The following is a 15,628-nucleotide window of genomic DNA, read 5'->3' as shown; positions in this document are numbered from 1 at the left end:
ATCAGAAAATATTTCTTCATATTCAGCAATGTTTTAGCACTCATTTTTTACCACTGTAATAGCTTCTTTTTCCATTTATACTTGTGAATTTGGTCTTGGGAGGTTAGTGGCATTTTCACATATTTATAGAAGTTTAGTTTCATAAATGTAGTGTCATGAATAACTGTCATCACCCAAGAGGGCTGTAAAGCCTACCAACTTCTTTTTTAAGAAATTGGATAAACCTTATCTCACACCAGGGATTTCTTGATTTAAGTGTCTTCAATTAATTACTGTTGCCTGGTAGATTCATAAGTTATCCGATATTTCCTGGAGAGATGTAGAGGCAGCATTCTTTCAGACAAGAACATTCAGAAAATAAAATTTGCTAACTACAAATGATGCTTCCTGGTGTTCACACCTCACGGTTCTCACGTCTTAGAATCATAGAATCATAGAATAGTTCGGCTTGGAAGGGACCTTAAAGCCCATCCAGTTCCAACCCCACTGCCATGGGCAGGCACACCTCCCACTGGCTCAGGCTGCCCAAGGCCCATCCAACCTGGCCTGGAACACCTCCAGGGATGGGGCAGCCACAGCTTCCCTGGGCAACCTGGGCCAGGGCCTCACCACTGTCATCGTGAAGAAATTCCTCTTCATGTCTAGCCTGAGTCTGCCCCTCTCCAGTTCATCCCCATTGCCCCTCGTCCTATCCCCACAAGCCTTTGTGAACAGCCCCTCCCCAGCTTTCTTGTAGCCCCTTCAGGTACTGGAAGGTCGCTCTAAGGTCTCCTCGGAGTCTTCTCTTCTCCAGGCTGAACAACTCCAACTCTCTCAGCCTGTCCTCGTAGGGGAGATGCTCCAGCCCTCAGATCATCCTTGTAGCCTCCTCTGGACTCATTCCAACAACTCCATCTCCTTCTGATGTTGAGGATTCCAGAACTGGACACAATGTTCCAGATGAGGTCTCAACAAATCTGGAACAATTACAGCCTTGAATATATTTACAGCTTATTTTTGTCCTCCCTTTCTCCCCTCTCTCCTATGGCATCACACGAGATCTGGCTGAGTATCACGTGTTGAAATGCCCGGTATATAATTTAGAGCCAGGCTGTTCTCGCATGAAATTATTTTAATGGATTTTAAGTAAGAAGCTTTTACTCCATCTACTAAATGTGGTTTATGTCAGCTTCACCTCTCAAACTGCCTGAATGCATGAACTCTCCTGAAAATTTACAATGTATATGCTATGAGGTGATACCTCATTTAGTTTATGCAATGAAACTCTGATCTGGACACCACAGAAATAAATGAAAAAACCATTGTGCTGACTTAATGAAAATTGGATTTGACCCTAAATTGGTGGGACTCCGTTTATGTGAAGAGAGGAGAATATGATGTTTCTTTCAGTTATTAACATGAGAATGAAAATTCAGGAATCTCTTATTAGAGAGAAGGAGAGTGATAAAGACACAATACCAGTGAAGTCAGCAGAGATAAACTGATAATAAATGCTTTCAGATGAATCACACCATTTTGACAAATGGTGCAAAACCCTAGAAGCTGTTACAGCCTCAGGTTAAAATCAAGGCACAAAATAACAGTGTTTTGCATGACGAATTTATGAACATAAGAACACCTATTTAGCTCAGCATTTTCATCTTTTTCATTTTATACTTGCATTTATGACCTCATCTGGGCTTCCAACCCATGTTTTCTCAGCAGTCATAAACCTGCTATTCTCCATGCTTAAGGACTTTGTGAGCTATTACGGATTCTGGTTGGAGACTATAAAGTTTCGGTCCCTATGGAGCACTGCATCAGCTCTATAAGCTGGGTTTTTGTTTGATTCATATGCTACAGCTTTCATATCTTGCAAACAGTGCTTCAAGTAGGGATAAAGAGTTCCCTCAAAAGAACCCTTGGCCACCTCAGTAGAGGTCCAGAGGTCTTCCTGCGCTCCACGTACAATACATTTGTAAGAAGCTTCCGGCATGCTGCTCTTACACCCCTGGATCTTCCAGAGGGAAGCAGAGCGGCTGAGATAATTGAATTATTCTGTGCTTTTAAGATTGTGTGCGACTGGGCATTTTGAGTCACATGTAATTAGCTATGAAATCCTTTCTGATAGCTTCCCCACAGCATGAAGCAGACTGAAGCTGCTACTATGCAGTGAGGATGAAATGAAGCAGCACACATTCGTGCTCTCCTTATCTAAAATTCTCTGCAGCATTAATCTCTAATAAGATAATCACTGCCGATCTAGATCTACCCTGGAATAAAGCTGGTCTTTGGAATGAAAACAATTGTCACTGACGAAATGCAGAAGCAGATCTAGTAAAGCTTCAAATACTTTCATATTTCCAAAAAACAGAGCAGTTTACTTAGCCAGAACCTGGATTTTTGGAAAGTCATGATTTGTGAGACTTCATCTGGAGTACTGAGACCTCATCTGGAGTACTGCGTCCAGTTCTGGAATCCTCAACCTCAGAAGGAGATGGAGTTGTTGGAACAGGTCCAGAGGAGGCTACAAAGATGATGAGAGGGCTGGAGCACCTCCCATACAAGGATAGCCTGAAGACAGCGAATAAGGAAACCTAGCTGAGATGGATTTGATTAATACATTAGCAGTAACGAAATAACCCAAATAATGTTATGTTTCCCAGCACTAAGTAACCTTAATTACATTCTCCTTCTCTAACAGAAACATAGCTGTTTACCACAGGGCAGCTAACCATTATCTGGACCAGTTAATTTATGTATTCATTTACATAATTCTTGGTACCCACAGTCTATTTTTGAAAGCAAAGTTAAGGTAAAGCCATGTTTCGTATTTAGGGTCTGTTTCACAGCCCACCGGAGGCACACACAGTCTCCCACTGAATCCCCAGCACCACATCGAGCCTTATTCACGCCAGATGTTTCACCCTGAGGAGAGTAATTGCCCTCAGGTCTGTCTGCCATCCACTGAAATACGGTATTTACTGCTTTTCTGCGGTGAGAAAGTGAGTACCAAAATTATGACTCAAGCTCTCAGCCAGGTTTTACAGCTCGGTATCGCCGGGAGGCTGTGAGATCAGCAGTGACCAGCAAAGATTTGCTGCTGCCCGATCTCAGCACAATCTGAAGCAAAGGCAAATAGAATTCCCCCACTTGCGTAAGGCTGGGAAGGAATTTTACGCCCACAGATGTTGTGTGTGCTGGAGTAAGGGACCTCCCTGGTTCTTCCCAGCTGCGCTGTGTTTTTTCCCCTTTCAAGGGGAGAAGAGTGCCCAGCCTGATGCTGTGGACACTGTGAGGCTTCAAGCCTTATTACTGTGAAATAAGAGCAAACCCTGGAAAAGGCAAAATTATCTAAATGATGAGAGAGGCAATTGAACCCTATGGTGCTGACATTTAAGACTGTAAATATTGGAATGAGGCAAACAAGTGAACAATGCCTCCCCACAAAACACTGCTCAGAATAACTGATATTATCATTCCCTATTTTAACACTTTGTCCTATGTTAAATACTATTGCCATGTTAAAATACAAATTTCCAATTTGAAATGTTACAGAAATAACTCCTCATTACCTTGAGGAAAGATGTCAATGTCAAAGAGAATTACCTTGCCAGCAACAAATAGCTGGTCCTCACTTATGGATGGACTGCAAAGCAATAAGAAGACATTTGCACAGAGGTAAACAGATTTGGAGTAGGGGGGTAGGGTTATTATTATACATTTTACTCTGCCTGTCTTGTATTGAGCCCATCAGCTGCTGTGCATCCAGTTTTGGTCAGCGAGTGTCTGCATTTCCTCTTCGCTAAGAAGCACTTTCAATATTTACTCTGCTACAACTAAAGCCAGTTTTGCATTTCAAAGGGAATCATTGTATTTATTCCCTCATTAAACAACCTATTTTTCAGCTGGAGACAGGTTTTGTTCTTTTGAAGTGTTAATATTTAAAACTAATGTCTTCTTATGTTAAGGATGTTACCGACTGATTAAAACAAGGATCCAGCTCAACTGGGTTTTCGGTGTTTCTGAGATGTCAGGACTCATGAGATGAGATTGGTAATACCAGCCTGAGCCAGTGGGAAGTGTCTGAGGTGTAAGGAGGTGTCTGAGTTTCTTTCTGAGTTTTGCTGTTAGGGATTACTTTCCACAGCCTGTCACCCCCTGAAGGTGAAAGTTCTGCTAATGTGACATTTTTAGGGCCTAACAGCACTTTTTATTGTTATGCTCCTTCCCTGGAAGTATTTGCACAAGACTTTACAAGCATTTTTTCAGTGAAGCAGGTGTGTCTGTTTCTTTTCAGATTGCTTTTGGACTTCTAGACCTTTTCCAGCTTAAAACTTACATCTGAATTACATCCCTGATTCCAAGTTTGAGCAGAACAAGCTGATCGCTGAGAGACTTCATGTACACAGAGCTATTAATTGCAATTAGACCATAACAAAGAAGAAGGCTGACAGAGATTAGATTTTGTTATCTGGCCCCAATCAACTCACATGGACTGGGGTTGTAAATTTTATTTCCCAACACATGACTTCTCTGTCTGTTCCTTGGTAGTCAGCCTTGAAAGACACCAGTTATAATCTACAAGCCCTATTAAATTTTCATAAATATTCAACTACAGTGGTGATTTGCTGAGCACCTTGTACTTGATGTTCTTGTTCACCCTGGAGTAATTTCCTTTGATAAACATTGATGAAAATGCAAGCAAAGTTAATTGAAGCAATTTCCCTTTTTCATTCTGAGTGTAGCTGCTCTCGCTTTTACCCTGTTTGCACACACCAAGGGTCAGTTGTCCTAGCGAAGGACTTCTACCTCAGAGAGAAGGCTCCCTGTTAACCACACCACTATTCCACAGACACCTCTGTGGTGATCTCCTCCAGAAGTCCTTTGCCAGGCATTTCATACTCAAGGATTGCATTCATCCTGTGGTGGAAACCCATATAAAAATAAAAGCTATTGTCACTGTTAATAATCAAGAAGTCCTTCTTCTCTTTCACACCGCCCCGTAACTTCCCCCTTGATAAGGTGCTTCCCAGAAAACAGATACTTCTAACTCTTTTAACCAGAAATAGTTTGGTGTTCTTTTTTGAGAGGTACTTTTTAGAGGTTTAGTTTATCTCTAAGAGATACGATATCGAGAGCATCATTGTGAAGTTTGGTGGTGTTTCATCTCTCCTAAACAGAATTGATAGCACTGATCTGCCTCTAATCAAAGCCCACACAATGTTTAGTGACAATAACAGCTTCACTTGCTTAAAAATAATAGCACCGATTGCTACAGTCCTGAAGGTTTTTGCTACATTAGATATTGAGACTTCAAAACAGGAAGATAACCAGAAAATATAAGAGTATTTTTGTACCGCTTAACTTTGTTTACGATGGCATTACAGACACAGAACGTTTTCTGCAGACATGCCTCTGGCTTACATATTATTTCCTCGCTCAGAATGCTCCGAAGATTAGTGAGTATGTCAACATCAGTTTCTACCTGAGCAGCCTCCAGGGCCAAAATGCCACACTTGTAAGGTTTGAAATTCTACACTAAAAAATGTCTTAAACACACGAGCGTGTCTCTCTAGTTTCAGTATCAGCTAAAGAGCATTATCATTATGTTAAAAATTTCAAATTTTTCTGTTCCTTTCTGGTTTAGGGGAAACTTGTCACCGCGCTCCTACAGATCCCTGGGTTTCAGCAGTTCTTAAATACTTCTCTGCAAAACTTTCCAGTTTTGTCCACTTCTATTTGCCATCCCTGGTTTTACTGTAGCTGCAGGAGCTAGCCTGGATGTCTTTGGTTTGCACAAGCAAGACCTAACAGAGGAATTCAGTCAAAGAACCTGCCAGGGAATGGCCAGAGTCAAAGAGCATCAAGGAAATGTGTGCATTCCATTCTTTCTGGTCTCATCTTTCAGATCACTGATCACTACAAGGCCAGCCCTACTGAGTTCCTCCTGCTCGAGTTTGTGCTTGCTGCCCTTTGCCCTGCCACTGGGCACCACTGAACAGCCTGTCTCCATCCTCCCGACACCCACCCACGAGGTCTTGATAAGCATTGATGGGATCCCCTCTCACCCTTCTCTTCTCCAGGCTGAACAGAACCAGGTGTCTCACCTTTTCCTCACATAAGAGAGATGCTCTAGTCCCTTTCTCATCTACATAGCCTCTGCTGGACTTTATCCAGCTGTTTCTTGTCTTTCTGGAGCTGAGGAGTCCAGAAAAAGACACAGGACTCCAGACAGGGCCTCCCTAGGGCAGAGCAGAAAGGGAGGAGAACCTCCCTCACCCTGCCGGCCATACTCTTCTCCATGCATCTCAGGACACCCCAGACTTCTTGGTCACAAGGGCTCAGTGCTGGGTCATGGTCACCTTGATGTCCACCAGGACTCCCAGGTCCTTCTCTTCAGAACTCCTTTCCAGCAGACCAGCCCCTCACCTCTACTGGTGCAGGGTGTTGTACAAAAGCACTTCAGAGATTAAGTATCCACTTGCACTGAGATTTTAGGCACTTCATTTTCCATTCCTTAGATTTTCTTTGGAAAATGCTCTGTCTGGGGGATGCTGCATGTCTAGGGATACAAAAATCTCTGAAAACGGGACACTTATCAGCTGGCCAGAGAGCATGGGGTACAGCAGCCGGCAAACTGAAGGGTCCCAGCTTCGTGCTCTGGCAGCTGTGGCTCTTTCTAAAGCTCACCCCATCAGCCTTTAGCACTCAGGAGATTTCAGTGCCTGCATACATCTGGTTGAGACGATTAAAAATAACTGTAAATAAAGATATCAAAAGTAACTCCTTGTCCTCTCCATTCCGCATTAAGTTTTATGGAAGAAATAACACATTTGTGATTATTTCCTGGGAGGAAGGAAAACTTTAAATCCAATTTGAATTTTGGCTTTAAAAGTTTGAATTAATTTATTTCTATCCCCTCTGAGGGTCTTTTTTTTTATTTTCTATGGTGGCTGAAAACTCCCTGTGCATCATATTTACTTCCTATTGATTTAATTTTAAAATCCCTCCTTTAAAGCCCTGTGTCCTATACTCCCCATTGTTTTTTATGGAATTTTTTACCATGAAAAAAAGAGGAGCAGGCAGAGATAGGGTAAAGGAGACCACTTGATTTAACTTGGCTTCTGCACGGACCTATATATTTGTTTATGATTTGCAAGGTTTCTGCTTTCAGCCAGGCAGAAAAGAGTTGCTAAGCAGCAGCATTGCTTTTTAAGACAGAGCAAGGGCCTGATCCTGCATTAACTGTGCGTGTGGTTATCCACAGGGAGAGGGATAAGGAATGGAAAGAAGATAACTTACTGATTGGTGAAAAGCTCGTCATGAGCCAGCAACGTGCACTCACAGCCCAAAAGGCCGACCACGGCCTGGGCTGCATCAGAAGAAGCATGGCCAGCAGGGCGAGAGAGGGGATTCTGCCCCTCTATGCCTCTCTTGGGAGACCTCATCTGGAGGATTCTGTCCGGTTCTGGAATTCTCAACATAAGAAGGAGATGGAGCTGTTGGAACGGGTCCAGAGAAGGCTATAGAGATGATCCGAGGGCTGGAGCACCTCGCCATACGAGGATAGGCATCCCACTGGCTCAGGCTGCCCAAGCCCCATCCAACCTGGCCTTGAACATCTCCAGGGATGGGGCAGCCATAACCTCCCTGGGCAACCTGGGCCAGGGCCTCACCGCTCTCACAGTGAAGAAATTTCTCCTTATGTCTAGTCCAAATCTGTTCCTCTCCAGTTTATACCCCTCGGCCTATCACTCCAAGCCTTTGTGAACAGTCCCCCCCCAGCTTTTTTGTAGCCCCTTCAGGTACTGGAAGGTCGCTCTAAGGTTTCCTCAGAGCCTTCTCTTCTCCAGGCTGAACAACCCCAACTCTCTCATCCTGTCCTCATATGGGAGGTGCTTCAGCCATAAGTCGAGTACCTGGATGCTGGTACAGCACCTGGGAAGCCACTCAAAGCAGTGCGGTGGCTTTTTTACACCCCTAAGAGGGAACTAGATTGAGGAGAGGTGCCATAAATTCCTTGCTCCACGAGCCATGCGGTAAATAGGCTGGACTGCAGCCCATAAAACTAACTCATAAACTAACTCATAACCACAGATTGCCAAGGCAACTTGGGAGCAATTGTTCAGCTTAGGCACATCTTGCTTTCTCTGTGTGTACAAGGCAGCGATCTGGCCTGGCTCTGCAGGCACCTGGGAGGGACTGACATAACAAACAGGGCAACATGCACACGCCAAAGCGCTCCGCCTTGGGATCCCAGGAGGAATACTCACAGACATGCGCTCGGATGACTATCTTCAGATCACTGTGTTCTCTCTCTCCCTCACCACCGCCTGCATCTTCGTGGCAAATCACAGTCACTCTTATTACATGACAGGGAGATGAACATTTTCAAGTGTAGCCACAACGTCAGACAAGGTAATTTTTTAAAGTAAGCTTCTGCCACACTGTCTTTTGCTGTTATTTAACAAGAGACTGAAAGGCCAAGAGGACTGCAGCTTCTTGGTACCACTGGAGAAGTTTTGGACATCAAACAAAAGCTGGGGCCACAACCTTGTCCAAAGGCAAAGTCTTGTCCCAAAGACCCAGCGGAGGAATGAGTTGGCATAGCTTCAGAAAAGCACAAACTCTTTGGCGGTTCATCCAGGTCAGGTCAGATCCCTGGTGTGAAAGTTGGAGCAAAACAAAACAAGGTTCCAAAGCAAACGCTCTCACACTGGTGTGGCACAAAGACCAGGTCGCTGTACCTCTGCTTGAAGTAGCACAGAAAGAGGACAAGGAAAAGCTGGGTTTAGTCATCAGTCCAAGATGGGATAATACAAAACATTTCAATGACAATTTCAGTCTTACCCTGTACCCAAGTTCATTATTTTTTCAGTCTATTCCCTTTCATAGGCTTCAATAGAACTATACACAAACACATTCCTAAAAAATTGGGAGTGCAGCCTAAACTTCTCAGTTTTTCCCACTGCTACTAACATTTGCTTCTACCAGGTGATTTGTCAAACAACATCTTAACCACTCTGATGCCTAACTCAGTCACAGAAGGTCTAGACTGCCTGGTTATCTAAAGTAGCTCCAGCGACCCCTCAGCAGCTGTGTTTCACTATTTCTTAAGTAAGGCACTTCTAGTACCTTCAGTCTGAATTTTAGATGTATGAAATTATATCTATTACTTCTCCCATATTCTATATTATTGTGCAAATGTCAGAGTTTAGAACAACCTCGAAACACAACTTTCTCAGCATATGGAAACTTCATGTTTCGTTCAAATCTCCAGTTCTTGGGAGAACTTATTGCTGTTTCTCAATGGTGTTGAAAAGCAAAGCTGAGATAAAGTATATTTTTAAAAAGCCAGTGGGAAGTTAAAAAGAGAAGTCATACACATGACTCACGGTCCTGGAAACAGCTGTACTGCTTTTGGTGACAAAGGGCTGCATTTATGCCTTATGTAACTTCAGGAAAATGAATATGCAGCAAATGTACTCAGTTAGAAAGGAATTAGACCCAAAATTTTAAAAAGAACATGAGCTGTCTCATCTTTTATCATTGATGGGCTTTCTTTGTCCCTCCAAATATCTTACTTCCTGTCATGTCCAGAGAAAAGGTCAAGCAATGCGTGTGTGGTAGCTTGGGTCACTTGGGAACAGAACAGAACAGACAGGTTCAAAGATATTCCCTCCTGTATTGTGAGTGCTGAATAATTTCATTAAGAGTCTGTGGGTCAATAAAAATATGCCAAAACTCCAAGGTGCACCCAGCCTAACTACAAGCATCTTCATCTGTACAGCAGCTGCCTTCCTCTGGATGTCAGTCTCCAGAGTCTGCTGTAAATATTCTCAAAACCACTCATTTCCACATCTCCAAAGTACTGAAGAAACTGAAGCAGGAATGCTAGTTGCCCCTCTTAGGCACAAATCCTATTTCATACCAAAAATGTCAGAGTAATCTCTTCCCCAGCGCCTATTTCAAATGGTTAGTTTTGTGCCTGCCTGCAGTTTGCTTCCCAAGACCCCTGAACAATATGTGTCTTGTGTTTATTGCTACACTACGCTAGAGCAAATCAAATATCTGAGATATGTATTCAGCAATCCCAGGCCTATTTTTACAGTGGGTATGAGAAATGCCTTCAGGCCAATGGTCTGTCTCGACCAAGTTTCTGCCTTCAACAGCGACAACGGAAAATGCTGTTTTGGGTAGGCTCACAAGTTGGCCCACTTTCTGTGCTCCTTCCTACTGCCCCACACCCACCACTGTGCAGGGATGTTAGAGGATACAACTCTGCCTGTGCCCTGTACCAACCGATCTATTTATTCCCACTTATTTTGTAGAATCATAGAATAGTTTGGGTTGAAGGGACCCTGAAGATCCTTCAGTTCCAACCCCCCTGCCATGGGCAGGGACACCTCCCACTGGCTCAGGCTGCCCAAGGCCCATCCAACCTGGCCTTGAACACCTCCAGGGATGGGGCAGCCATAGCTTCCCTGGGCAACCTGGGCCAGGGCCTCATCATTCTCATGGTGAAGAAATTCCTCCTTCTGTCCAGTCTAAATCTGCCCCTCTCCTTCATCTATTTGAATCATGCACCCACCACCTAAATTACAGCGGCCTGAGAATGAAGTACAGCACCTGTCCTAAAGCCCACAGCAACGCTGTACCAGCTATAGCCAGCTGAAAGCTGTAGTGATTCTCAGCCAGTACTCCCAGTCCCACAGCATGAAGAGGAGGCAGACAGTGAAGGATGGAGGATTATTCCACAGAGCTGACTTTCACCAACCACACTGACTCGGAACACATGTTTTCCATATCTAGGAGCAGTTTGCTCACTGCCTCATCTGCTGTTCCTGTAGATACAGCAGCAGCTGCATGCACAGTGCAGGTGGTCTGAGATAGTAGAGCAAGTGTTTCTGCATCTGTCGGTGGGTTTCTGCAGGAATAACATCTCCCTTACCAGCTGCTCCTCTGAGCTAGCACTGAGGAAGGGAGGAAGGTAGCGAGTTGTTTGGGAACATGCAGAGTTCAGAAATGAAAGGAGTTGAGAAAGAAGGGTCTTGGGCAGCAGAGCTAGAGGTGTGCCTGGGAATGTGAATGAAGACTAGAAAAAAATGGCTGGGGATAAAAATGAGCTGAGCAAGTCCTAACATAAGGAGGAGTCAGGACTGGCAACGTCAAATTTGTGAAGAGAGAGTTTCTCGATGAAGATTAATTGAGTCTACAGGTGGAGAAGGGCAAAGGGAAATCGTGTAAGGGCTACAGTGGAAAAACATCACAGAGTGTCAAATAACAGCTCCTTCATTCTGGTTTTTGTTGATTGGGGGTTTGGTTTTTTTCATTTTGAAATTCGGAAGTCTTGGAAAGCTTGAGAGTATTTCCTTCTTCTAATCCCTCTACCAGAGTTTTCACGATGACCAGGCCATTACCCACTCTTTCACCAAACACACAGTCTCCCCATCCCAATGTTTAATTTTTTAAAGAGGTGGCTAGGAAGTACAGGAAGATACTATAGCAACACTTACAGCCAGCCAGGTATTTCGGCCCTCAGCCTTCAGTGATGACTTAATAAATATCTAGTTTTCACTCTTCTCCAAATGATAATACATCTTTCTAGACATTTCTTCCTTAAGATCATGCTGGGTTACTCATATTTGTAAGGCGGTCCTCTTCTAAATGGTTATGTAGAAGAGAAAAGGAAGAGTTGGTCACAGGAAGTCACATCTTATTCTTTGCATCACAACAGAACAACAGCTTTAGGGTGAAAGCATTAACAGAGGACTTGTGAGATCCAAATCTAACTCACAATTTTGCAACATTTTTCCTTTGAAACATTACTCAAGGGCTTTGCCTTTTTTGAGTCTCAGCTTCTTAAACTGTGAAATGAGCTCTATAAACCGCTCTGAGTTGTTGTAAGACTACAATCATTAATCTTAGTGATAGGACCAGATATTACAGAGGGGAAAACGTAAAGAAAAGTAACTGTAGTAGAAATCCAAATCACGACCGGGCACAATCCCGATTCGCTCATAAAACTGGAATGACTACAAAACTGAAAGGGATCCAGCTTTCACTTACAGATTTGAAACCCATTTTCTTTCTCCACATTGTGGCTATGACTTTACAAATGGTTATGCCACTTCCCTTTTCCCATAAAACCCATCCCACATCTCATTCATTCACAAGCAAAAGGAAAAGATAAGTAATCCCATAAAAGTACTGCAAAAGTAAAGCCATGGGGGATGGTTTGCTCTAACAAAGGGTCTGTAATTTCTCACCTTGGGTTTTACTAAGAGATATGAAAGCAGACAATGAAAATTACTGAGGAAAGGACACTCGGAAGGCAGACCATAAATGAAACAGGGAAAACGAGAAATGAACAAGAGGAGAGGTGAAGACAGATTGTCAGTTAGCTCCTTTTGAGGAAAAGCAAGACAACTTTCCCAGCGTCTTTTCAGAACTTCAAGCCTCAGTGATACAAAGTGAAAATGTTTCTTTCGACTGATATAACATGAGCATCTGCTTTGTTTGCTCTAGTGACTGCTGGAATTCAACACGCTGTGTATTTGGGAGTGGCTGATATTTTGTTTGGTCTGGGTGTATCAGCTGAACACTGCTTGTAGAAAACTATCAACACCTTTATCTCTTTTTTTCTGAATACATCTCTTTCCTTTCCCAATGTTAGAAACTTGCATTTTAATTAAAAATGTAAAACCGTAAGTAAACCGTGCTGCAATTGCCTGAGTAATTTGGTTCAAATCAACTCACAAGGCTGACTGGACAAGTAAATATTACTGAAGTCTATTATTTCACATAATTACCCAAGGGGCCACTTCTTGTTCCCACGGAGTTCAAAGGTAAACATGCTTTTAACTTGCACAGGAGTAGGAACTTAACATTGACTGGCAGAGATGGCTGCAGAGCTTTGAAGCTGGAACAAAATACACAAGGCTATCACACATCAAGTAATTATCTTGGCACAACACACATTTATATATCAGCACGTTACAAACTCTTCATCTTAGGCATGATAACAAAATAACTGAGTCCTTAATGTGAGGGCCAAAATACTGTGTTTCATAAATATATATATAAATATATATATTTATTTATATATAAAAATATATATAAATAAAAACTGAGTTTATTCTTTAACTGCCTCTCCTGAGTATCTTGGTATGTTAATACAGAACACGTAAGAATGGTACTTTATAAAGCACATATATATATACATATATTTAAAGAAATAAGCTGGCTGTTTCACGGCAGTGCTTGGCCACATAACGACACTATTAATACTCCCGTGTAACACGAGGCACCCTCTAGCAGTTATCATTCCCTGTGCTAAACGACAGAGCCAAAAAGTGAGATGTATGACCTTATAATGGAATTTGCAGTCCTTGGGAGAGCAGGGACACTGAGGGCACGCTACATGCTCTTGTTGCATTTAGTTCTTTCCCATCAGCAGCCATCATGCTGGACTTTTAAATCTCTGCAGCCTTTTTGTCTCCTCTCAAAGCGCTGCAGTAATTGGGGTACTTGAAGGGACACCGGTACTGCAGGAAATGTGCTTTCACAAACCTTCTGGTGCTCATCTATTTACACTGGTGTGCATGTCTTCAGAGTGCACGGTATTTTGATTATGTAATTTTCTGTGACGATATTACAGGCTGCTTCTGTGCATGAACTGATTCCCAATTAAATCAATATGCGGGCTGACTAGCTCTAAAATAAGACGGCTTTGTTCCTGTTTACTTATATTTAAATTTAATATTCTCATTAAGGAGAAACTTGCAGTTACTTGTGTCCTGTTATTTTAATGGTAACAATTAAAATAAGTATAAATAGGTTACATGACAGACATTAAAAACAAACACTTCCCATTTAAATTGTCAGAGATTTGCTCATGTTAGCATTGCAGCCGTAGAATCATAGAATCATAGAATCATAGAATCATAGAATCATAGAATCATAGCATTATAGAATAGTTTGGGTTGGAAGGGACCTTAAAGATCACCCAGTTCCAATCTCCTGCCAGGGCAGGGACAACTTCCGCTGGATCAGGCTGCCCAAGGCCCATCCACCTGGCCTCTCAGGTGACCTTCACGATCAAGCTTCAGCAGAAGCAGAGCTTCATGTTATGACATGAAGCCCTTGCAATATCCAGAGTTAACAAATTCAGCCTTTCTTTCAGATATTAGGTCTTCAGCTGACACATCTGGAGGCCCTGACACACATCTGGAGGCCCTGACAGCAAGACAGGGACCAGCCGAAGAGCCATGTCAGACTCAGAGACAAACACCCAGATTTAGGAGTAACACATCATTTGGAAGAAAGGAAGGAGGGTTTTCCAAAAGAGGGTTTTCCTTCCATTAATTAGGAAGACCGTATCTTCCGTGGTGGGAGACGACAGCTATGCAGAACATCCAGAGCCTCCACAAGCATAACTTTACCCACTTTTTTAAAATTTGGTGTTGTTAGAGAAGTGGTTTTGTTAAAGAAGCGTTTTCGACATCCTACAAACACTGTTACAGGGAAGGGCAGCTGTCAAGCCAGGAGATCAAAACCACTAATGAACATTATTGTTCTGGTGGCTGCATGTGCTAATTAGTTCTGGCTCAGCTCCTAGCAACTCAGTTGTCTGATATCAACGCAATCCCACTTGTCCCTTTCAATAAAGGGAATTCTTCTTCATAAATCAATTAAGATTCAACCTAAGTTTCATTGGGAGGCATTGCAAAGTTTCTAGCAAATGGAAATAAAGTTATTTGCATGTTATAGAAGTCTTTTCACTTGTCAGAGGAAATATAGTCCCATCTCAGGTGGAACAATCGTATTTTAATGATGTAATTTAATTTAATGTTGACTACAAAGCAAGAAGCAGAGAAACCCTCCCTTTTTCTTTTTCAGTGAGAGGTGAGCTTAGGCGATTAGAATGTAATCTGGCCCAAATGAAATGATCTCTGAAGTCACAGCGTGGGGATCTCTGCAAACAGAACTGGAAACACCTATCTTAAGCCTGGGCTGTCGGGAAGATGCTGTGCTTGCTCATTGATGTCACTAGCAGCAGCTGATAATGAATGGTGATTCATAAAGACATCACCTTTCCTAAGAATACTGGAATAGCAGGTTGCATAATCCTGAGATTTGCTTAATTAAGGAACATCCCCAGCACTGTTTTATTTGATCACAGTTCTGTCTCTTGTCTCCACCTCCCTCTCCCTCTCAGCTTTACCACAAATGCCTCCGATTAGCATGGCCCTAATAAGAAGCTTCATTCAAAAGGAAAGCAGAGGGGGGAACAGGGGTGGTTATGGAGGTGTGGGTGTTGGTTTAGGAACTGAAAGGAGGGGGAAAATGGATATAGATCAAGACAGAGGTGAGAAGTCAAGGCAGCCCTGTTTGCTGCTGGCAAAATGAGATGCTGAAGAGAGGCCCCAGCCACACGTGGGTGCTGTACTATGTCTCCAGAGATAGAGAGGCTTGTGCAGGTGAGGAATAGACCTATCGCTAAATGCCTCTGCTCGCTTCTGGAGAGACAAGAGCATTCATTTCAATATTTTGAAGTACTTTCTGCTTGAAACTGCAGAATTATCCAACTTCCGTGTTTTGAAATGTGCTTCTCTGACAAGATTCTTGAAGGCTGTTAGGGCAA

This window comes from Cuculus canorus, chromosome 8, assembly GCF_017976375.1.
Source record: "Cuculus canorus isolate bCucCan1 chromosome 8, bCucCan1.pri, whole genome shotgun sequence".
In the NCBI taxonomy this organism is placed as follows: domain Eukaryota; kingdom Metazoa; phylum Chordata; class Aves; order Cuculiformes; family Cuculidae; genus Cuculus; species Cuculus canorus.
Note: the sequence above shows the minus strand (reverse complement) of the source record.